Consider the following 24,584-nt stretch of genomic DNA (forward strand, 5'->3'; position numbering starts at 1 on the left):
TAAAAAAAAAGTTTTGGCATACTATTAAATGAAGCATAAAGTGCTAGTTCAGTACAAGCCCGATGAATTTTTACACATCATTTCTACTTCTGTGAAGCTGAAAAAAATGAGTCCGCCTATTTATGTTTCCAAAGAAAAATGTGAAATATCACCCCCCTAAAACCATATCATAAAGCAGAGAAATAACCAAAGGAGTATTTAGCCTGAACTTAAAAGCATGTGCGGTAGTGTAGGGTCATGTCAAGCTCGTAATGAACTCTGAGGTCCCAAGGCCAGATTTAAGCTACTCTATTACAGCTATGCTAACTCATCTACCGCTCAGCAGGAGTGACAGCTGAAGGTCCTACTGCTGTAGTCTTTAAGGACTGCCCCAGTCCCAGGCCTCACAGGACTCTGAGTCAGTTACACACAATAGGATTCTTAGAAGTTCGCCTCTGGTGCTGCTTGCCAGTTAGCTTTGCTCTGCTGATGGTTAAACAGTCCCAAGAGCAGAGCATTTCTGCTTGTCCAAAAGATCACCTCCTGTCAGCTTCATCTGGGGCTAAACATTTTTTTTAATTTCCAAAAAGATAAAATTAAAAAAAAAACTAATTACGAATTAAGCCACATGACCTTACTTGTCAACATTCAGTTCAGCCTCACACCTACAAGATGAAAACAATGGCATTTGAACACTACCTGAGTTGAAATTGAAATCAATTTGCTCAGTCACTACCAGATGGAAGGTTTTACTTTAAACTTTTTTTTTCCTACCCTTTAAATCCCATAGGAGGTGCAGAGCTGAAACAGATTAAGAAACAAAGTTCAAACCTCTGACCCTGAAATATCAAGAACATTACAATTGTTCCAGACTGAGAACAATTTTTTTTAAATCACACCAGCAATTTTACCATAAAGCCTGAATACTCCTTTTCACAGATTCTTGTCTGTAGATAATGGGAAAAGATGGGAACTCAGACTGGTCATCATGACAAAAACAGAAATATTCCTCTCTGTGGAAAAAAAAACTGCATCACTGAAGTATCAGTGGATCAGGAGCAAAAATATTCTTACCTTCCTGTCTCCTGGACTTAGTATTATTTCTAGTGATACAAGAGGGTAGAAATGTTTCTTTTATTTTTGGCATCCATAGGCATTTTACTATATCTCACCATGTCTCCTTCTTTTATGCCAAATGCAGGATGACTCCTTTTGAAATCTACCTCCCTAAAAATGTTGCTGCTTAAATCCAGGAAGAAACAAAAATGATTGAAAGGGAGAAATAACACACTAATTACTCTAGGAGCAAATATGTTGTGGAGTTCATGTGTGAGCCATGCAGTGCACACACAGGGACGTTGTGTTGAACTTTTCAAATAATTTTTCTTCTCTTATCTTAACAGCTTATCAAATCTTTATTGCCCATCGAGAGAATGGTGAAAATCCTGTGTTAGCAAACTAAAGATGTTTCACCTTTTTATTATGGCCACAGGTGACTCACTGGCTCAACCATATGGCTTCATTACTCAGGCTCCACAGATCTGACATTGAGTAAAATTACTATGTTTTGCCCTGCTGCTGGTGCCTAAAAGGCTTTTCAGCTGTATTTTCCTAAGGGCTTGTCACAGATGCTGATGTATTTTCCTTCTCTGTCGCCAGGTTTTATGATGGAAACTGATACAGCATCCTGATAGAGTTTCTGGATAAATTATTCACGGTTTGAACACTTTCTGCACACAGCTTCTTGGAAACCATCCATACTAATAAAGTGGTTTTTTTTTAATTGTGCAGTCTTCCATTGCTGAGAAAAATCCACGTATAGATGTAGATACAAATATTATCATTTCATGTCACATTACAGAAATATATATATACACATTGTGTGAACTCTTTTCACCTCCTGTAATATCCAGAGATAAAATTTGCCAAAGCAGAATAATGATACTGATCCTGCTTAAAGACAATGTGCCATTTGGGTCACATTCTCATCACCTATGGTACTCTTTTGTTTCGTGTGGTATGAAAAATGGCAGACCATTAGATACACAATGATTTATAGTCCGATTCCTAACATATCTTTGTATTTGTTGTTGTAGAGAATATGGACTCTACTCTAATGCTAATACCATCTGTACGGATAGGTTCTTAATTGAAAAGAATTTTGGAAGTGATATAGGGAGAGCTGGATGAGAGTTGGAGTCTCCCCAGGAGAGTGGAGTAATGAAAAGAAAATAGTTTCTTTCCTATTTAATACCTGTGGAAGCAATAAAAAACATGGTGATATAACAGTCTTTGCTACACTGAGTGGGTGAATAACTTTCACATTACATAGTACATCTGCTAAGAAGTTTTACTGCATAAGGCGGCCAATTGAATTATGTGCCATTTTTCTTTCAGGGCCATTTTAGACAACTCTAAGGCAGCAGTTCAGACAGTCCTTCTTTGTCAGATTTAGTTAGGAGCAAAAGTGATTTTTTTTTTTATTTTAAGCACCACTCTCACTGCTGTCTCGGTCAAGAAGGGCATTTGAATATTTTACTATAAATAAACACGACAGAAAAATATTAGACATATGTTAGTAAATTCTTATGGCAATTAATGAGTCTAACAGAAATACTACAACTTGAAAACGGACATGCCAAACAGACAAAAAAGTAATTTTTCAATGAAATCTATTCAGCCACACAAGAGAGAGTAAAATATCAGCATTTGTCATGAGCTTATTACAACAATCTGTTCTTTTTTTCCATTTTTAGGTGGTGTCTGTCTTTCTTACCTTGTCCTTTTGTGTGTATAAGATTGTTAGAGGCTATCACGGATTTGTCTGGCCAAAAAGGCACATGGGGTAATACGACACAGTCCATGCAGTGATTTAGTTTGTGTTCTCTTTTGGTTCTCATTGTTTCTTTGTTCACAAGGTTGGCTTGGAACCCCGACATTCCCCAGGCTGTAGAAAGGAAACTGTGTGGAGGTTATACAGTTCACCCCAGAGAGGCTTTGCTAAGACCACATAGCAGAGCCCTGTCACTGTGGCTTCAGGAACAAGGCAGCAAGAAATGATTAGGTTCACTAGTTGAAAAGAGGACCTGGCTAGACAATGGAATTTAACGGCACTCATTTATCTTCATTGTTGCTCACGTGTGGTGGTCTCCATTAATAACAAATCTTTTAAATCAGGCTTTGCTTTAAAGGATATAGAACTTTAATTCTGTTTGTTCTTTTAAGTCCATCTCCGACAGCTGAATATTTTTTTTTCTCTCTCTGTCTCTCTGTAGAACTTCAAATATACTGTACTTTTACTTCAGGCAAAAGGATATATATATATATATTCATACATTCATATTTCTGATGATAGTAAGATCTGACTTACTGATGAGCCCCTAAAAGGGCAAAAGCTGTCATTGCTATTATATCCTAAAAGATCGGGTAAGAAGCATTTAGACAGTTCTGTCTCCCATAGTAATATGATATGACAAGAACAAAAATCTAATTAATATTTATACCCAAAACCCCAATCTATCTGTCTATTGTTGTTTTTGGAAAATTATTGTGTACTGCACATTATAAAGAATATTTTGTCTTGAGGTAAATTATTTTGGGAATCAACTGATTCAAGAAATACTCTAAAAAAGATGGTTTTAGCTTTCTAATAAAATGTACAGTCACCCCAGCTGCTACATTCAGTACATATTGGGATTCTGTACTTTTACAGTTTTGTCTGGTTATGTTCTTTGTTTTCCAAAAACAGAAAAAAAATTCAAGATTCTATTTTTCCCTTAGAGTACTGTTTTACATTATAGATTATGGTACTTTCCAACTCAAAATAATAAACATGAATGCAATATTGTCATTTGTTCCTGATTTCTTTAAAAGATTAACTACTTACATTTCTTCTGTGGTACAAAAGTTGAAATAAGGACAATGGATATAGAAAAATGAGGTGCAAAGCAGGAACAAGCTGAAAAAATGAACAACAAAATTGTTAATAAAACGTTTGTCATAAAAACCTGATATGAAAACAGAACAAATTACAATTTTAACCCTTTATAGCCAGAACTTGTACATTTTTGTTATTCATAAAATAACTCCACATGCAATTTTACATCAAAGTGCCCAGTTCCTAATTGTAGATGCTCAGAATCAAATAGAAGACTACCACAACATAGTTTGTTACTTGATGACAATTAAATAAAATGTATTCATTAAAAGCTGTTACATTTATGCCGCTGTGCTCATGTATCACCATTCCTTGTCCTGAATATTTTGGAATTTTTAATTCTCCTGCATTGTACAGTAACATAATTTCCCAACACAATCTGCTATTTCTATCAGATATACCAAAGCATGCAGTACTCTCCTTTGTTGAACAACCATTCAATCCATTTATGTAAACAAACTTGTCTATCATTGTCTATCAATTTTTAAAACTCACTTATTTCTGTTCACGTCAAACATTTAAGGATTGTGAAGAATTTAAGATCCTTCAGCTCTAAGGCATGACAAAAATCTTCAGGTGGGCAGCTCAAAATCCTGACCGCAGCACAGACTAGCTTTTCATCTTTATTTTCTTAAATATTGTTTTTTTTTAATAGAAAATAGAATTGTTATCGTTCACATGGCTCATGGCTATAAACCCTGCAACCGCACACAGGGGAGAATTGAGGGGAAGATGTCCTCGGACTAACAGTCTTGGAGCCTTTTATCATGTCTTAGGCAACGCAGTCCCATACTGGAGGTTAAATGCTACAGGGGTTGCTGCAGTATGTTGCTTTGTTGCTGAAAGAGTCATAGCCAGTTGATCCCGCCCAGGCTTCAGCGGTGGTCAGCCATTTGTGCTCTGCCACTTAAGTTCCCCCAGTCACAGTCAGCTAGTGAAATAACCTTACTATTAATTTCCTTTCAATGTCTAAACATCGAGGGCGGCACAGTGGTGCAGTGCTTAGCATTGCTGCCTTGCAGTGCTGGGGGACTGGGTTCGGTGCTATCTTTTGAGGTGCTTTCTTGCGTGGAGTTTGTATACTCTCCCCATGTTTGCATGGGTTTGCTCCCACAGTCTAAAGACATACTGATACTGTAGGTTAAGTGGCTTATGGGAAAACTGGCCTTGGTGTGAAATTGTGCGTGTTTGTATCTGTGTGTGCCTTGTGATGGGGACTGGTGTGCCATCCAGGGTGTATCCTGCCTTGCGCCCGTTGCTTTTCGGGATAGGCTCCGGCTCCTCCATGACCCTGTATTGGATAAAGTGGTTAGAAAATGGATGGATGGATTTGAATTATACTGTAGATGATAAATTATAAATTTGAATATTTTTGAAAAGCAGTATTGCGTCAGCAATGCCATAAAATTACTTATATCTGAATGTGTGGCTACCCTAGAGCACCACCTCTGCTTACCACCAAATTCCCTGCCTGTCCAAGACTGGGCAGTATGCCAGTGCTGGACTCTTGTCCTAATGGGGTTGAAAGGATTTTGCATGAGGCCTATCCTAACATCATGAAACATCTCATGTCTGTAGAGGACACCTTAAGCCTAGACATATCTCTCAGTCTTAAGAACATAAGAAAGGTTAAAAGCATTGGCCCTTGCATCTGAATTTGATTTTGGAGTTCAAATGCAAAATGACATCTACCAGCACAGCAGGGTTAGAGTCTAGTGTTGTACTTGTGTTATAATTTCACAAATGATTAGATCTTCAGAACATATATGTTTTGTATATGGCCCTTTCTCCATTGCACTTGCAAAGTAGTGATATTCTGTATATAGACTCCTCAGAATAAAAACCTACAAATAAAATCACATTCTTAAATGAATATTAACAGCTTATAGGACAGCCTGTACTGTTAGCTCACAACTTACCCTAGATGACTGCCTTTTTAATGCAATGGTATGGTAATGGATCTCAGCTGAAGTAATAGAGTTTTGAACGTTACAGTTTTCAAGAGACAGATGAAATCTGTGTGGTCTATGACTTCCTGTCTATTGCTGTTCTTTGCGCTTGTGGTGGAAAAAAATTAAACGAAACTGGTACAGTCTAATAATTACCAACATTTTCCATGCTGAACAGCCCCTGTCAAGTGGGCCAACCTTCTAATGTCTGCATTTGCTGATAACAAAAATTCCATGTCCTAAGCATCCTTCAAAAGGATTTGTTGAAAAGCACGATGAGCTGTATTTTTAATTATTTGAATTTATGCTAAAGCTTTTCAGAAAAGGAATTGTAGGGGTGTCTCCCAAGTAGCTCAGTCTGAAAAGACAGTCACTCCAAGCATAGGTACAGTAGATCCCTATAGTTTAAAGATGGCACTCTGAGTCTGGGCTCTGTCACTAACCAGCTCTGATTGGGATTCTCCAAACTGTATCTTCAGCCTGCCATTGAACAGTGACCTCTTGGGCTCCCTGACATTTACTAGCTTGTCAATGAGAGACACGCTACTCCTCCAATCAATTGGCAATGTACAAAATAGCAAGTGTCCTTCACAGAAGGGGAGTTAGTTCCAAGTTCTCATTCCATCGTTACTGGCACACCAGACATTGCAGCAGACTAAGCTAAACCAAGCTAAACAATAATAAATCATCGAATCAATAGAAGAAATGGTGATTTTGAAATAAGCAAATGCATTTTAAGGAAAAGAACATGATTTGGAAAGCTTGAGGTCAAATTTAGGATTAGGTTCTTTGTTGTTTCCAGACAGTAACTTTTTAAAGAAATGAAAGTGAATTGAACTTGCAATACAGGCATGTGACTGTTAGCTAATTTTATAACTAAAGAGACTCAGGGACTCAGACCAAATAAACCTTCACATACTTAACTAAATACTCCTGTGAACAGTTACAGGCTTATTTTTACATCTTATCCTACTACTGCAATCGGTATTTTCTTTTACGTTTTGAGAGCACAGTAAGTAAAACACTTTGCAATCCGACGGCTGAATTTTATTCACAGGCATTTGATTTTTAAATGCTGCACTTTCGTGAACTATGAGTATAATCTCAAGTGACCTTTAAAATGCAACAAAAAATGAGTGTAATATTCTGTTTTTGGCTGTCTTTGGAGAGATGGACAGGTTTAAAAGGGAAAAATCCATTGGGGATCAAGATATGAAAATGAATGTGCTGGCAGTAAGTTACTCAGAGTTAAAGCACTGGAGAATACTCACAGCTGAGTCCATAGGTATACTGTAGCATGGCTTGGGCACAGCTGGCATTGGCAATACTGACATCGCAGAATTCCCCAGAGAAAGTCCTGAAAAGCTACACTGGGAATTCCACAACAATTATAGTGGTAGAACAGCTACTGTAAGTATTTTTAGAGATGGAGAATTGAGCGGTTCTGCGCCATAGCTATTAGTTGTTGTAATGTCCATCTTTTAATCTGATTAAATGAATTTGGATAAAAAGACAAAGTTAGAAGGAAATCTCAGCACATCATCAGATTTCCTTTGTTATGGGTACAGTCCTTTTATTTTGATTCATCTTTTAGTCTTACAGCACTAATAATGAATAATTTTCTGTAACCTCATAATACATAACTGAATAAAACTTAACAATGGAATGATTTTTGTACTTAGACATTTCATTAAGGAAGAGGCGGGTGTAATGTATTTATTCAGGGAGAATAAATGTGTTTTTTTTATTTTAATATTGAAATACAAGCAGTGTACATTAGCAAGAAATAATTTTAATTTACCTCATGCACCGTCTCTAAATAAATGTATTCTGCTGTGTGTTCTGTAGACTCAAATATCTTATGACTTTAAGATGGAGTTCCCATTTTCTGGGTTCACCGGCTTGCCATACTGAAAAGACCCTAATTGGCACGAGCAGCAGAACTTTTGCCGTTTCGAAAGTATTTGGTCAGGCTCTATTGAAAACTACTCTCGACACCAGGGAAGCACAGCCATCATTCCTTTCGTCAGTTCTGGAAGCAGCAGAGAGTTTCACCCATTTTTTTTTCTAAGAGGAAGCTTATACTACTCACAAGCCACCACTTATGATTATTTTAAATTTATTGTCATTTCCTAAAAAAGTCAACTTAATTTTTTGTACCACAGGATCTTAGATCTAGGCACTGTGGTGCTAACATACATTATTATTTTTCACTGTGTGTTGTCAAGAGATTACTCTCCAAGTGTTTCTTTTGCATCTCTGTGATTTATGCTCCGAAGCCCAGGCCTTGTGAAGTTCCAGTACTGTCTGATGTATCAGATTTTATTTACCCTATGTGATGGTTAAGTGACTTGTGAAACATAGGCTTCTTTTTTTAAACACGGCAGTGAGTTCTGCTGCATTTGCTTGTTTGCTTTTATAATTTCCATCTGTTGTGTCTGTTATTCTGGAACAATCAGTGGTGTTTAGAAAGAAACAAAGAAATTACTGTAAGTCTGGTTGAAATTGTTTTCATGATTGAAAGCTGTTCTGAATTATTTTCCATTCTACCAAGAAATGTTTTTGTTTGCTGAAACCTCTAGTTTTAGTTAGCTGGACCCACAGGATCTGTATTACTCTTTTAATTGTGGTGTTATTCCCTCTGAGTGTGTTGTGTTTTCACAGTGATATAGATTCGCTCAGCATGTGGATATTTTCCTGGGCTGCAAATTTGGTAGTAATGGTTTCCATAAAGTACAAGATATTTGATATTTTCATAATTTAGATTAGATATAGTGCTTTTAAATTGTGATTAGGAAGTTCAAGTAAACGTTACAAATGATTCTTTCTTAATAAACACTTATTGACAATTAGTTGACTGATTTTGTAAGCTGCAAGCAGAACTAATTAAAAGTAAGCTTAATGCTCTGGGTTCCAATGCACAAAGCAAAAAACAAAAAAAAACACAAAACGTTAAAGATTAACAAACACAACATATCAGTTTCTGTAAACCATGTTTCTCCTGAAGATCCCAACAGAGGCTGAAGCAAGAAAAAGAACAAATGGGAGCAAAGCATTAAGATGTTTTAAAAGATTTTAAAATAAAGCACCTCCTGCAGTTTCATTCAATTACCCACACTCCGAAGGCTAGACATTTCAAAAGTGTTTTAAAAGACACTGAATAAAAAGTTCCAATGAAACAGAGCGACTTCAGGAAAAAGGACATCGTAATAAAAATATCTAAGAAATAAGCACACTTTGAAAACTAAACTCACATGAGATAAAACATTCCTGCTCGTACAAGAATGCAACAATGGAAAAATTTAAAAAAAAATCCTGAAGGCAGGATGAAAGAATTACAATGGTCCCCTAAGATGAGGCTTTAGACCAGAAGGGTTTGAAGCTCAGACTGCGTCAGCTTATGTTTCTCTCTCCGGGAAGTAGATCGTTTCCCCTGGTGAGAAGGTTTCCCTGAAAAATACAGAAATCGTTAGAAAGACGACAGCTTTTCAACCTACTGGACCCCATGGGGTGGGGGGCAGAGTCAAAAACTGCCACTGACTATTAGGAACTATTTTTTTTAACTTCCAATTGCATATGCCAAAAATAAAACCCATCAGTCTCCTGTAAAAGAAAGATTCATACAAATCCAACAGAACACACGGAGTTAGCAGAGCCCATATATCAAGTAGAAACGATGAAGTTGAATAAATACATAAACAAAAGTGCTCGTCGACCCATGGTATTTAAAACTCTACAGTATTAGTCTTAAACCACATTTTTGTATATCCATACACACTTTGGGGGGGCTTGTGTTCAATCTGGTTGCAAAGCAAGCAACTTTCCTCTTATTTTTTCTTAGTGACATATGACAATAACATTTGCCAGGCTGTTGCTGCCAAAAACAAATATTCTACATAGGCTGCTGACATGACAAAAATACCAAAATGACTTAAGAGCCTAAGCTGGGAAGACTGGTTTGTACTGTTAACTGATAACTGTTATTAGTCAGGTTTTTTTAAAAAAAGAAATGGTAGAAATCTGTTTGGTATCTAAAAGTTTTATAGGACTTTTTCCATGACAATTTCCATAACCAAGTTAGATCTGCTCATTGGGCCAAAGTTTAGCATGTGAATCCCCACCCTCCTGGTTGGAACACTGGTACAGTACATCTCAGGAATTACCTGGTCTACATTTACACAGCTGGGTGGACAGGAGCATTTAAGTGGAGATTTAAAGCCACAACCCACTAATTATGAGACCAGAGTTTTATTCACTATGCTACACTGTCCACACTTTTAATTTAGCTTCTTACGATGAACATATTAATGTAGCTGTCAAAGTTGCCACATGACTAGATATGTTTAGCTCTATGCTCAGCAAAGTAAGGGAAATCAAAAGGAAGTCACTGTAATTACTCAAAGGATTTTCAAGAGATTCTCTGACCAGACAAGTTCTCAAGGTGCTACATAGCAAATCATTTACAGCAAATTTAATGTAATTTAGAGATAAAGTGACATTTTTGCAACAGTTGCTTTTCTTTTTTTATTTCTTTATGTGCATCTCCACGAGAGAGAAAAGCTCCATGTACAATCCTCAGCTCTGTTGGGTATACTATTCCATCAAGCACACCGCCAGTGAATCTTTGCAAATGGAGATCAAGGTACTGTAGGATGCCTGGTGTAAGATTATGGAGCAAAGAAAGACCACAACAGATCCTGCAAAGATGTCGGGAATGTGTTCTGTTCATCAGTCCCGGTTTTCTCTGAGCTCTGTACATCATGAAGCAGAACGTGTGTCTGACATCGGAATAAATCAAGAGGTTGATAGGGCCTAGGTGTCTCCAGCCCAGTCTGCCTGCACTTGAAGATTTAAAAACAACAAGGACAGAGAGCAGATACAGATGGCAGATCAGAGCCCAGGTGCTGATCCTCCATTGCCTCGTGATTAGGAAACTCAGGAATTCACACCTGCAGACGTTTACATATGGAGATTAATGTTGCTGCGCAAATGACCCATCCAAACCAGAGCTGGTTAATGGAGACTGCTAAAAGACATGCTACATCTTTAAAACTGTGGCTCAGTGTGCTTTGGGTGAGTCAGAATAGCTGGATATACTGAAGCACATGTGTTAAGATAACTTCACAGAAATCCTCAAGCAATCAGTCACAACCACTATTCAGCTTGTGTCGTACATGAAACCTGTATATTGTGAACAGTGTACCAGTAATTGTACAAAAGAGAGAGAGGAAAAGCAATAATGTGTTTATAAATATTTTTTTTTCACGGTGGGCCCAATCTCCATTCATGCTTAGTTTAGAAACCTTCAGGGCCTATGTGTCATTAATGGAACCCCCACCCATCACCATAAAAAAACCTCTCAGGACTCCTTGTTATTAATGCAGCCCCCAGGGATTCCTCATTATCAATTGACCTCACAGGGCTCTTGAAGGATGAAGAGAGAGCATGGTGCCCCTTTTTCATTGAAAGTTACCCTGAGACTCCTGTAGTTTTCATACATGTCCCTTGTCTCTGTTATTGCCAAGAAAGAGACACTGCTGAATTAATTGAGATCACTTTTTTTAATAATAGAAATTTGGGGCATGTGTTATGGAACACTGTTTTATTATCAAAACCCCTTTGACTCCCATCTATTTATAGAGCTGACGATCAATGTGCACTGTTATCCTAACTTCTAGGTTGGATTTTAGGGGAATGTCTCACCAATGAATACATGAGCAGTTTATGAAGCACCACATAATTTCATTGGAACGATGTGTTCCTATGGGTATGCTCTACTATGAGTATGTTGTTTCACAAAACTAAGACAGCTGAAAAAATATTCTAAAGAATTGCATTAGGATTTCTGAAAAGCGTGTTTTGGCCTAGAACTCCCTTAGAATTTTGAACTCCCACAAAGCTGAAACAGGTAAGATGCAGCGGTTTTATTATAATTAAAATACTCGTGTCAATACACGGTGATCACTGCTTCTCATGGCCCCATGGGAATCCAAGGAATATGAGAAAAATTTGTTTTGCGTTTTTAAAACTTGCTTTTGGTGGAAGAAAGGACAGTTTATCACAAAACATTGCATCAGAGAGGACAGTATTGACAAATTACGTCTACTACAGAGCGGTTACAGTATGAGGCACAGCTGAGGCTGCAGATACTTTCAGTCTTATTCTGTCAATGTTATCCATTTCATCTATCAGTCAGTCATCTTCCCTCAGTTCTCCGAATCAAGACTCCAAACCTTCTTCTTTAGAAAGGATTTTTTTAACTGGTTCTGTGTCTGCCACTTTGCTTTCTCTCTGTTTCTCAACACTTATTGTAACTTTGCAATTCTCTAGTCTCCTCACATTGTGTACTTTTCTACTGTAAATCACTGAGAAGCCACTTTTAAACATGCTATATAAAATAAAGTTTATTATTATTATTTTATCCAATATCCTTTGTGATGTCATTATATTTGTACTGTACAGTATGTGAGTGTTTTGAAAAATCTTATCCTCATTAAGAGTGAATTCTAAAGAAAGGAAGTGTTTAATTAGACAAAAGGTAAATGTAAATGTGAAGTTGTGAGAGTAAATAATAATTTCCCTAACAATTGAGTGGCAAAGGAAGTTGTGTCTGAGCTACGCACCACAAAAACACCTGCTATTCGTCAATCATATTTAAAGTAAGATGAAGCTGGATAACCCCTGGGTTAAATAATACAACACTGCTTAAAATATTAAATCTTGTCCTATTTAAACCACTTTCCTGAACTGGGGAAATGACTGTGGTACAGAACTGTGTATTGATAATTATCCTTCACTAAGAAATTATTTCTAAGAAAACAACAAACATAATATAACATAAAACAAAAACAATAAACTGAGCATAACAAACATAACATTTCTACCATAAATATTTATTCTATATACGCTACTGACATGAAAAAATACCAAAATGACCAAAAAATTACCAAAATTACCAAAAATGCTAAATTAGTTTCTAATTTTCTGAAGTTTCTAAGTCTAAGTTTCTAAAAACACAGGGAGAAAGCAATTCAAAGAGGAATCACACAAATTAAACAAAGGTCACCGTTTCACAGGAAAGTTTCACTGTTTCAAAAGATCGTTTCGTAGTCAGTATTCATAATGCTAAAAATTTCAATTCCATCTAATTTGTCCCTGTATTGAAGGAAAAAACTACTATATTTATTATCTAGCAATTTGTGAGATGTTTTGGGAGGGTTTGCAGCTCAAACAACTTCACTTGGTTGTTTTGCACCATTTTTGCGCCACTTAAGGCTTTAACACTTGACTTGTACAAATGCAACTTTATATGTAACCAAGGTGAAGTATAGCAAACCCTCCTCCAATGTAGGTTGGTCCAGTGATTATGCACAAAAAAAATCGACAGGATTGAATACCTGTAAAATGTGCCAATTTTGATGACAGTTTTATGGGGTCCTCGAAAAGTAGCTGTTACTGCGATAGGTCGAGTGAAGTTGAGATACAGTACTAGTAAACTCCCAATACCATCAGACTGTATTTAATCTCAAGTCTTTTATCCTAGCAAATACCAGGTGAAAATGCCTGGCTTTATCAGATCCTGTAATATACTGTACATCCAACTCATCCTGAATGCCAGTCCTCTAACGATATCTTTCAAGTAGGACTGGTGATCCCTCTTGCACAGTCAGCTTCCATCACGCTGTCTTGAACATTGGGATTGCACAGCTCACCAGTCCCCGAGATTAGCAAACCATCTCTGGAGCTGCAGCTGTCGTTTCTTTTCCCATAGAGTGCCCTAAAAAACACTGGAACTGCACAGTCAAAACTGTTGTTTTTGCTCTACAGTCAGCCAAGGATTATAGTGTGTTTTCACTTATGCAAATAATTTTCCATTCACTCATTGTAGCTGTTTTACACCGTGCTAGAACTAGATGATAAATCAGTACGCCAGCTACAGTTTTGAATCTTTTTTTTTCTCTCTCGTAAAGTTGTAAGCATGCCTGCTATCCTATGAATGCAGTTAGGCCCTCAGTATAATTTGAATTACTTGTCAGTAGTCCCCCGTAAGGTCCTACTTGTCTCAGCTGCTGCAGCAGATGCTTTTTGAAGCTCGTAGTTCCTGATACTGCCCTGACTCACAAACAGTCTCACAAACACTTATTACTTCATCTCTCTCTTTCTTTTGTTCCCTTTAAAATTTCACTCCATTAAGTGGATTAATGGCCTCCTTCTCATCTTAGAAGGTGTCCTCAAACACTAAGTAGACTTCTAATTCTATAAGCGAGCAGATGGGATAGTGTTTCTTCAGCTTTTCATGGTGGCTAGTCTAGGGTACTGTAGCTCATAGTGCACAGGCCTCAATCTTATATTTCAGTTTTATTCTTGGTTATTTCTATCTAACTGTTCTGGTAGTGCTCGTTCCTTCCCCCAAGATGAATTTCTGTTGCCTCCTAGGTTATGTCTTTCTTTCACGTCCCTCTGTGTTTTAAATGTGTAATCTCTGTCTTCTACCCACATTCTTGGACCTTCTCCAAGGTACCCATTCACAGCTGTCCCTGTGTGTCTGTGTGAAGTAGCTCTTCTCGTGCTTTCATTCATCCTGTTTTACCATCTCATGTTTTCCCTTGTTAAACCTGGTACATTTTTCAACAGTGCTTGCAGCTGCCTGATTTAGTGCTGCTCGTTCTTAGGTATACTTTTCCCTTTTTTTTCTTGGAAACCCTATTATTGTTTCCAGATTTTCCGAGTTTTATTTCTCCTCTTAGCTGTCTGTTTTGCAGTGCCAGCAGAGTTATTCTTTCCTTTTTGCTGTTGTAACAATATTCCCCCCTTCCAAACCTCTAGCTTTCTTAACTTGAGTACCCCAGGAAAACACTTTTTCTGGGCTTTTGATGCGGTATCGGAGAATTGAATTCCTTACATTTTTCCACCTCTATTAGGTGGAAGACCCTTTGTAGGTCAAGTTCTGTCTTTACAGTTTTAGTTTGATTCCGACTGTGCTTATTCTACAGCTTCAACAGGTTTCTACTGCAGTATAATAAAAAAATCAAGTTTTTACATATTGAAAAATTGGATTTATGAATGAAGGGACCTTGTCTTATTTCAAAAGTCAGTCTCCCTATTGTTCCTCACTAATCTTTTCTTAATCAGCAGGCTTTCACATGCCTTTCTAGCCTCTTTCAAATAGAAGGACTTGTCTTTTATTGCCTCTTAGACTTCTAGTTCAAAGAGGACTTTCTCTTCATTTCCCATGACCAACAGTCTTGAACTATGCCCATCACTCACTCCTGGACCCCAGGGACTTTTCCTGTCTTGTCTGCTTCAGGTGTCAGGCCTTTATGTCTTTCTCCTCTGATTCCTCCCTTACAAGTCCATTAATCCTAGTCCCTATGACTCTGGGATGTCCCATTATTGTAGGATATCTCTAGGCATGTTAACTCACTCTCTTTTCTTTCCCCTTGCGATTCTATGATACATCTTATTATATGATACAATAATATGTTATTGTCTGATTTCTCAGCCATGTGTTTAAAAACAGTCCCATGGTATGATAGTGAAGGTTATTTCGAAGGTTTATGACGCAGTTCTCAGGCATATGAGTCATGGCACCAATTCCATAGTGGAAAAACAACACAGAGGTACGAAAACACTCGAGTCAAACACAATTTTATTTTGTCTTTAGCTTTCAGTTGCAGCCATTTCAACTCAGAGACATTTTGGAGTCGCCCCTTTAGAAAGCTGAAATTATGCTGCTTTCTAAGCCCACAATATGCTCTGTTTTTCTAATGTTGTCATACTGTAGATAGTGTGATTGGTTAGATGTGAATGTGAGAGATTTTATTATTGATCAGTTATTTGGTTAAACATTATATTTCATTCCCTTATCCAACTTTTGTTCCTGCTTCTCATTTAAGTCCTTTAATTTTAAGTTGTAATTTTTAATTTAAAGGAATTTTTATCCTTGATTGTAGTGTCTCAGGGTATCCCCAAGATCTTAGTGTTTTATAGAAACTGAAACACTGCAGTTTAGTTTCACAGTTAGCCCCTTCTCAGGGCAGGAATTATGTCTATCACTTTTTTGTAGCTCCTCACCTCACTGAGCACAAATGTTTCTAATCATTATAGTAAACTCTATAGTAGGCTCTTTAACATACATGTTAGGTGGTGACTGTAAAATCCATTTGGCTTACTAAACCAGTAATGAGCAGGAATCGTGACATTGAACAGATATGCTGACAATCACTAAATCCATCTGCTGTTTGGAATGCTTTAACTTTACAAGATGAAAGTTTGCATCTGTGCCAAATCACTTATTGTTACTTATTCAGCTATCAAGTTATAAAGATAATTTGTCATTTCCAATAGGATTTTCCGGCTGTCTATAAAGGCTTTTGTCTCCATACAGTACCTGCAAGTGACTCTGTGCTTATTTATAATACACTTGGTTCTTACACACTGACACAAAACAGGTTTGCTAACTCAAAATATCAAGTGTTTCACAACAGTAGTACAAGGTTTAGACACATTAAATAAAGTCCAAAAGGCTTTTAAAATTTTCAAGATTATTCGTCGTTTTTAAGGAGAATTAGAGAAAAGCTGCCAACACATCCGTTGTTTCTTTATTTTTTGCAATATTTTACATAACTCTGTCACATGGGTTGTGCATTAGCTTCTTTTGTTATTAGTTCACCTCGCATATAAATTTATATTCTCTGGCATTTCCTGTGTTCACTGTAGACAACGAGGCAGCAGAAGAGCTCCTATTTTGTTTTTCTTTAAATGAATCAATATCTTTAAAATATCATCACAGCCATAACATTTCACCTCTTTAGATTTATTTTTTAAGGAGACTATAAAATTCAAAATGATGGATGATATATTTCATTCACATCTTGAATAATCAATATGAAGACTTCAAGGGGTAAAATAAGTTACAGTAAGTGTCACCAAAAACTAAAGAGAAAAAAACTGATAAATGTACTGTAATTATTCAGAGCCGGGAACTCTACAGTGAAAGCACCTTCAACAGCAGTTACAGCAGCAAATGTTCTGGGTAAGTCTCTACTAACTCTGAAGACTATCTTCATCCAATTTGTGCCCATTCTTCTCGACAGATTTTCTCAGGCTCTCTTGTGTTGCCTGAGGATTGCTTATGGACATCAGTTCTCAAGTCAGATTTCCTCAGATTCTTAATAAGACACAAATCAGGACTTTGACTGGGTCTCTCAAGGACATTCACTTTCTTGTTTTTACAACACTCCAGTGTACCTGTGGTTTAGTGCTTTGAATCATTGACCTACTAAAAGGTGATTGTGTCTCCCAGTTTTAGGTCTGAAACAGGTTTTCCTCTAAGATTCACCAGTACTTTGTTCACCAGTACCTACAGTATGTTCCCATCAGTCTTGACAAGATTCCTAGTCTCTCCTGATGAGGAGCAGAACTGTAACATGACGCTGCCAGTAGGGATGGTGTTGACTGAGTGAGGCACTATATTAGGATTGTGGCAGATGTAATGCTTTTCATTCAGATGATAAATTCCAATTTCATCTTTCTCTGACAACAAAACCTTGCGCCATATGTTTGCGGTATCAGTCAGGTGCTGTGTTGCAAACCCCATATGGGATCTGAGGGGATTTTTTTTGCAGATCCAGGCAAGCCCACATTGTGTATTGACCAGGATATTATTCACCCATGGACATTTTCTCCCATCTCAGCCACTGAACTCTTTCAAAGTCGCTGTTCGACTCGCGCAGTTTCCTCTCTGCCCAGCTGCTCTGTATGGAGTGATGGCCTCATATACAGTAGACAATGTCGGCGTTCCTTCCACTTCTTACTGACAGACTTCAACAAGAACAAAGAGGTATTAAGGGTATAAGAAAAGTATTAATACTCTTTTCCTGAACTGTGCTTTTATTCAAATGATGTCAATGAGGGACAGAGACAGGTGTAATCATTCTGAAATCATGTGAAACATTATTGTTTCACACAGAGGCCACTCAATTTTGAAGCTTGTTAAGGTAATTTTGTGCACATAACTAACCAAATATTTATACTCTCCATTTTCTCAGTCATATTAATTATAAACCGTATTTACTTCTTTCTTTTTGCATAAGGTTTTTTAATGTGTGGAATAAGTTGTATATATAACAAGTATTAATTACAAATTCATGTGTCATGACTGTAAGCTTTAAAACAAAAAATATGTGAAAACTGAGCAAGGAGACCTTTGCAGAGTTTTTACATTTTGTTGCTTTAAAGCTGTACTTTTGCTCAACACAAAACAAAAAAAAGAACATGATTAAACAGCTAACAGTTAAATGTCCAAAACAATAAATTAGGAATATAAAATAGTTACTTCACTATTAAAATGAAAAGAAAACATTTTATTGCAAATATAAAATATGTTTGTAAGCACATTTAAAAAACATTGGAAATTCAGTCTTCCTGTCAGGAATAAAATTCCACAGCATAGCAGCCAAACAGCAAAAGAAAGAGTCTTACACAGGAGCACACAGGAGCCTGGAATCAGAGGAGAGTAAACTTTCGATATCAATTCAAAGTACGATAGTACTCAGTTTTGCAGAGCCTTGTAAGTCTGAAGCAAGATCTGTTCTTATAGCTAGTTAACAGGCATGCAGTACAAGAGAAAAAAACACAACAGCTATCTGATCATGCAATGTTATTAGATATATAGATAAGACTTTATTGATCCCAAAGTGAAATTGATGATTACTCCAGTTAAGATTAGAGCAACTGATTTCTACAACTGTAACCTATTCAGGACCTATACGGAACCACCAGCAAGCAAAGCTTTATAGAATATCATAAAAGAAAGAATGATAATTTCATAGTATTACCTCATGATCTATACTTATTTTTACACTTAACTAGGGACTTGACCTCACAGCTGAGCGCCAGAAATTCTATTGTGTCCAAAATTTAATTTCTGTTAGGCAGTTGACAGTACAGAAATGTCTGTAAAAGGATTAGTCCACAGGTAAAGTTAAATATAAAAGTATACTGTATATAGGTGTAGCAAGCCAGCTCCAACTCCAGTGGGATTCAATTTCAGCTCCACCAGTTTCACAACCAAATGGTTGCACTTTCCTGATAAAGAAAGTCCAGATCTCTAGCCACTGCATTCACGATATTCTGTGCAAACCCCAATCTGTGCTTAAAAGATGATTGAGAAGACATTTCAATATTTGACTGCATTGTATTCACCAAAATACAAAAAAGTCTATAGAGATTTACCAAGCTTTTTCTTTCACGGCTCCTACTTGAACATAAACCCAATTAATTTATTGAGCTTTAGAAGAATAAGACACATTATATTAGAAAAGGTAATATTGTATCTAGATTGTTTTGATGCTATGAACAGTATTAACATTTAGCAAATGAAATCCTGCAGAAAACCTATGGTATATGATATTGTTCTATTTTATTATGTGGCCTAAACCCATGCATTCTGTGTCTGTGACCTAATGCTATTGATATTAATTTTGTGCATTTTATACTGATTTTTATTTTTGTATTACTTGACTTTGCTCCATTTGTATCTCTCTTTCAGGGAGAGAATACATACTGAATATATTTTACTGTAAGAATGTGCAACTAGGGATTTCACAAAATTCCAAATACTTAACTATGGATTTAATAAAATCCCTAAATATTTCAATAAGTACCTGAAATCCCTTTAAATATTTAGGCCTATATTACATTATATCCCTTTTTCATGTAATCCCTGGTTAAAGATTTCGGGATTTCATGGAATTCCTGGGTTCACTTTCTCACTGTAACATAGAATTCTGATATCCAATAAAATGTGTTGTTCTTTTTTGCATATACCATAAAAAAGTCTTTACTAGATTAGTTTTCTGCTGAAAAATATAAAAAAATATATACAGTAGATCAAGAAAAGTGAAGGAACTACATGTGTAAAAGAGAAGTCAAATAGTCCCAAAGAAACAACTCGCTAACACGGTGCTGCTGCCTGTTGTAAAAATAGTTCTAATGACAATTTCTTGGGATATACCCTGTCCATCAATCTTAAACAAGTCTTTATTTATTTATGGGTAAAATGTTATTTCCTTTTTTCTATCCCCTGATGTGTGTCCATGAACGCCGTTAATGGATTCAACCATAATCAAATTAAGTGATACAGCATGTGCTCCCCAGAGCTGTATTTGTTTACAGTCATGCTGATCACACCCTTGAGAAAGAGAAAACACCTTTAGCAGTGATATGAGACCATCTTTATATACTGTATGTTGGAATAAAAATCGAATTTTCTATTCATGCGCTGTTGAAGTTGTGACAAAAAATTAAATTAGAAGTTGCATACATCTCAGTGCAGTGTGTTAAAATGGCCACATTTATTTGTTTGCCTCTTTCCTTTAGAATTCTATAAAATTGTATTTCTAACACATCTGTTTTTTTATCCTAGTTAGACCATGGGAACTGAGTGTGTGAAATTAACAATAATAAAAGAAAAAAAGATTTGTAACACACAAAAATGTCCTGGATAATTGCAAACTATTTTTGTGTAAAGAGATGGTAAGAGACAGTGAGGTGTAGGAGTTTTGCTCAGGACTTGACTTTATCATTTTTTTAAAGTTTCATGCGTACTGTGGTGAGATTGAACAATATACAATTAATTGTTCGTTTTTTTAAGATCACAGGGACAACATTATTTTCTAATCAATTTCAGTAACTTGTGCCAAGAATGTGTCTAAGAACTCTGCCTCAGTTTACTAAAGAAAAAGAAATCTAATTACAGTACCAATCAAAATGTTTAAGAGCTGAAGTACTGTATATGTTGAAGTATAAGATCTTATTTTCTTATAAGCCTTTCTTAAAAGCAGTTTCTGTGCTGGCAGGAGTAAAACTGTTTTGAGAATGATGTCAGCATAATGAAACTGGATTAGAAAAGGAATCATTCCTTAAACACCACATGAAATTTAAAGAGTTCCATGACACAATACAAAACAAAAAACCGCAAACCAGGGGACTGTGCACTGATATAGTGTACGATGTATCCTGAATAAATCTGATTAAAAACAAAAAAATTGAAATATCTGATTAAAAATGGAAGGTGGAGAAATGGAACAAGCAAGGAAAGTATGTATTTAGTAAAACCGTTTGTGGCCATACTCCACAGTGATCACACTGCAGTTGTTTGTTGTGTTGTGATACTTACAGTACTGCACATCCACATGTAGTCTGAATATATCCCAGCATTATCACATTATCAGTGTATTTCCGCCTTTATCCAGACCATACCACATAAGCAGAAGAGAAGGGAAAGCTTTAAAAGAATTAATTATAACTCTATTTAAAATTGCTTCAGTTAGGTATACAACAGTATTGTAACAATAATGCAGTAAAACTGTCAACCAAACATTTCAATGCCTGAGTATTGTATAAGTTCAGTACTGGATTTATACAATGTTATTTATCTGAGATGGAATCCTAAATGTAAAGTGCATTCATACTTTAGAAAAAGGGAAAAATCCCTTCGCCAATTTGCATAGCAACTGAAATAGCTTTAACTGCAATGTGCATGGGGAATCTGTTCATAATTAAGATGTCTGCCTCTCAAAGAGAAATAGGAAAATGTTTGTTTTTAAAGAGCTGTCACATAACACAACAACTATTAGAATAGTATTCCTCTCTCACAGAAGGATTTCTTTTCAGGAAACTTGTCATCTATAGTAACCCTAGTTGTCAAAATTACTTTGTGATGTCTGAAAAGAATGTATTGTAAATATGCAAAATGTTTTTATAAGTATGCAAACTTGACTCGCAGGTATTAATGACATTGTAAAAATACTCAGCTCTGACTTTTTGTTATGAAAATATTAAAACGGATTATGGTGAGCGAACTTGTTCACAACCTCACTTAAACATTGTTTTCTCCAGGTGCAAAGAGAGAAGTTATGCGATAGAACAAAGAAAAAGTACAGTTTAATCTCTGTGCCACTGTTTTAATAGACTGACAGTTTCCTAAAATTGTGGGCAAAATGCTACAGAGAAGATGTTAATAAGGTGGAAACACAATAAGTGACTTTGTCATAATAATAAACATTGGTATTTATAGTAGTTAAACAACAGAACATCTAAAATGTCTTCGTTCTGTTTTGGGAGATGCTGTTACAATTATAACAATAACAGAAAACATGGGTAATCTGTTTTATCCAATAATATATTGAATTCAAGATGTTTTATAAACTTTACATCACTGACAAAAGCATCAAAAGGTGCTACTGGAACAAAAAAGTACAGGACACTTTTACAAGCACAACAGATCAAAACTAAAGCTTCATTTTATTTTATTTTTAATTTGCCATCGATTTCAATAAGCAACAAACTCCAATGCCAGTACCATTTATTTGAAGTGCCTATAATTAGATCATTGTCACAGAAATTTGCAGATGTTAATAAACTGCAAACAGAGACTTAAATATAAAAGCTGCACCTTGAGCATTCAGACCACAGACTTTCAATGAGCGCTGCACAAGGCTCACTTGCCTGGTGCTGTTCCAGAGAAGCTGGCTGAATGCAGCATCCTTGCTAGATGGCAAGGATCTCTTAGTGACATGAGAATGAACTTGTGTGCTTATGTCGCTTACCCTATAGTGTTATAGAATCATAGAAACGATCACTTCATGAAAAGAAGTAAACATATGATCTACTTAAAAATAACCACTGTACTTAATTTCTAGATGCTCAATAAAGCTAATAGACAGATACAGGATCTGGGCATATCGCAGAGAGGCAGCAGATGTTCTTGTGACAGTGTCGAGAAATGAATGGGTGGCTCAATTCTCTTCCTCATGAGGACCTGAGATTGAACCCCAGATTGGACAGTGTAAATTAGCCAATCAGACCTACTCTGCACACTTTTGTGAAGTGAAGGGGGAACAGCCTAAATCAACAGGAGGAGAGCAGGCAAACTCCCCACACATCATCTAGACCTTGTAACCGTGAAGCAGCAGTGCTACCTGAGCTACCCACCAGTGTACAATTTCATAGTATTAAAAAAAATACAGATCCACTGCATACAGGCATACAAATCCTGGTTATTGAACTGGGATGTTGTTTCCACATTTTGATAAGCAAAAGTTAAAGTTAAAAGTTGGTATTGGCATAAGGTCACATAGTTCCATTATGCTCCATATAACATCAGCTAATAGCAATAAAATCTCTAGGCCCACAGCTCAATTCAATTACGCTTTCTTTATCAGCCTTTTTATAATACGCCCTTTATGATTTAAAACCACATTCATTCTGTCTAGCTGAGGTTCTGTCTAGCTTTGGCAAACACAGTCCTCTGCTCACAGTTTCACAAGAAAGAAATGTTAATCCTGCATAGTCTCATTCCCCTGCTTGCATCCGAAGAGCAACCCTTTCCATAGGTTTTTTTTCCTGCACATGTATTCCAATTCTAATCAGTCCATCATCCACGAGGTGCCCGATATTCAAACTGAAATACAAACAGGAAAGCCTTCTATTCAAGGTTTTCTGGACAGGATTCCAAAATGGAAAAGTCCTAATTAAGTTGTATATTACGACAGCCCTTCAAAATCCATTAAATACACAGAAGAGCAAAAAAAAAAAAGGTAAAAAAATATTTTCCAGATGCTGCAAAATAAAACATCTGTCATGTTTAACAGGTTAGGGATATGTACACATGCAGAAAACCAGCAAGATCCCATTTGTCAATTTAGATTTCACAGTGCCAGTATGAAGAAAGAACCCATGAACTGCAATCACATGGAAGAAGTTGGAAAACAGAGTCTTTTATTTATACGATATACACATATTTCTCAAACGTCACACAGAGACTTAAGTAATAACTAGAAAGGGATTTGTCTTTTGATAAGTGTTGTATAAGCTAAGTGTTTGTTTCTTTATTGTTGTTATTGTTTACATTTAATCTTTCAGGTACATGTGATCATCAGTTAAAAAGGAACAAATGTTAATGATATGGAACACCAAGATCTGATTTTTAAATGTGATTAATTAGCTACAGTACATAACACGTTAGAATGCTGATAATGTTTTTGATGTTCTAACCTATGTATGTGAATTAATAAGCAATTGATAAATAACAAGTTGATTTTCTTCTCACTCAGCTTTAGACATATTAATAGTAGGTTTAAAAAGTTTTAAAGTTTTTCAGTTTTAAAATTTTTAAAACAGTAGAAACAAACAGTAGAGGCTGAGTAAATTGTTATAGCTGAAAACATATACAGTATATTTTAACTGCTAATTGTGTCTAAAATGTTTGCACACCATTATAAATAATCAAGAAAGGTGAAATTCAAACTATCCAAATGTCTTCAATGTATATCCGACCTTTTTTCTAACTACTTCATTCAATTCAGTGCTTAGGGGGAGCTGGAGCCTACCCCAGCAAGCAATCGAAATGGGCGCAAGGCAGGATACACCCTGGCAGGGACGCCAGTCCAATGCAGAACACAGCCAGACACAAACACACACACTCTCTCACCAGAGCCAGTTCTCCCAGAAGCCAATTAACTTGTACAAAGTATGCCTTCGGACAGATGAAGAAACTGGAGCACCTAGAAGAAACCCACACAAACACAAGAAGATCATAAAAACCACATAGAGAGCACCCTAATCTAGAATTGAACCCAGGGACCCAGTACTGCGAGGCAGCAAGGATAATCATTGCGCCACTGTGCCACCCTACTAGATAATTCGTTTTAGTG

The sequence above is a fragment of the Atractosteus spatula genome, chromosome 6 (assembly GCF_055471065.1).
Source record: "Atractosteus spatula isolate fAtrSpa1 chromosome 6, fAtrSpa1.hap1, whole genome shotgun sequence".
Lineage (NCBI taxonomy): Eukaryota > Metazoa > Chordata > Actinopteri > Semionotiformes > Lepisosteidae > Atractosteus > Atractosteus spatula.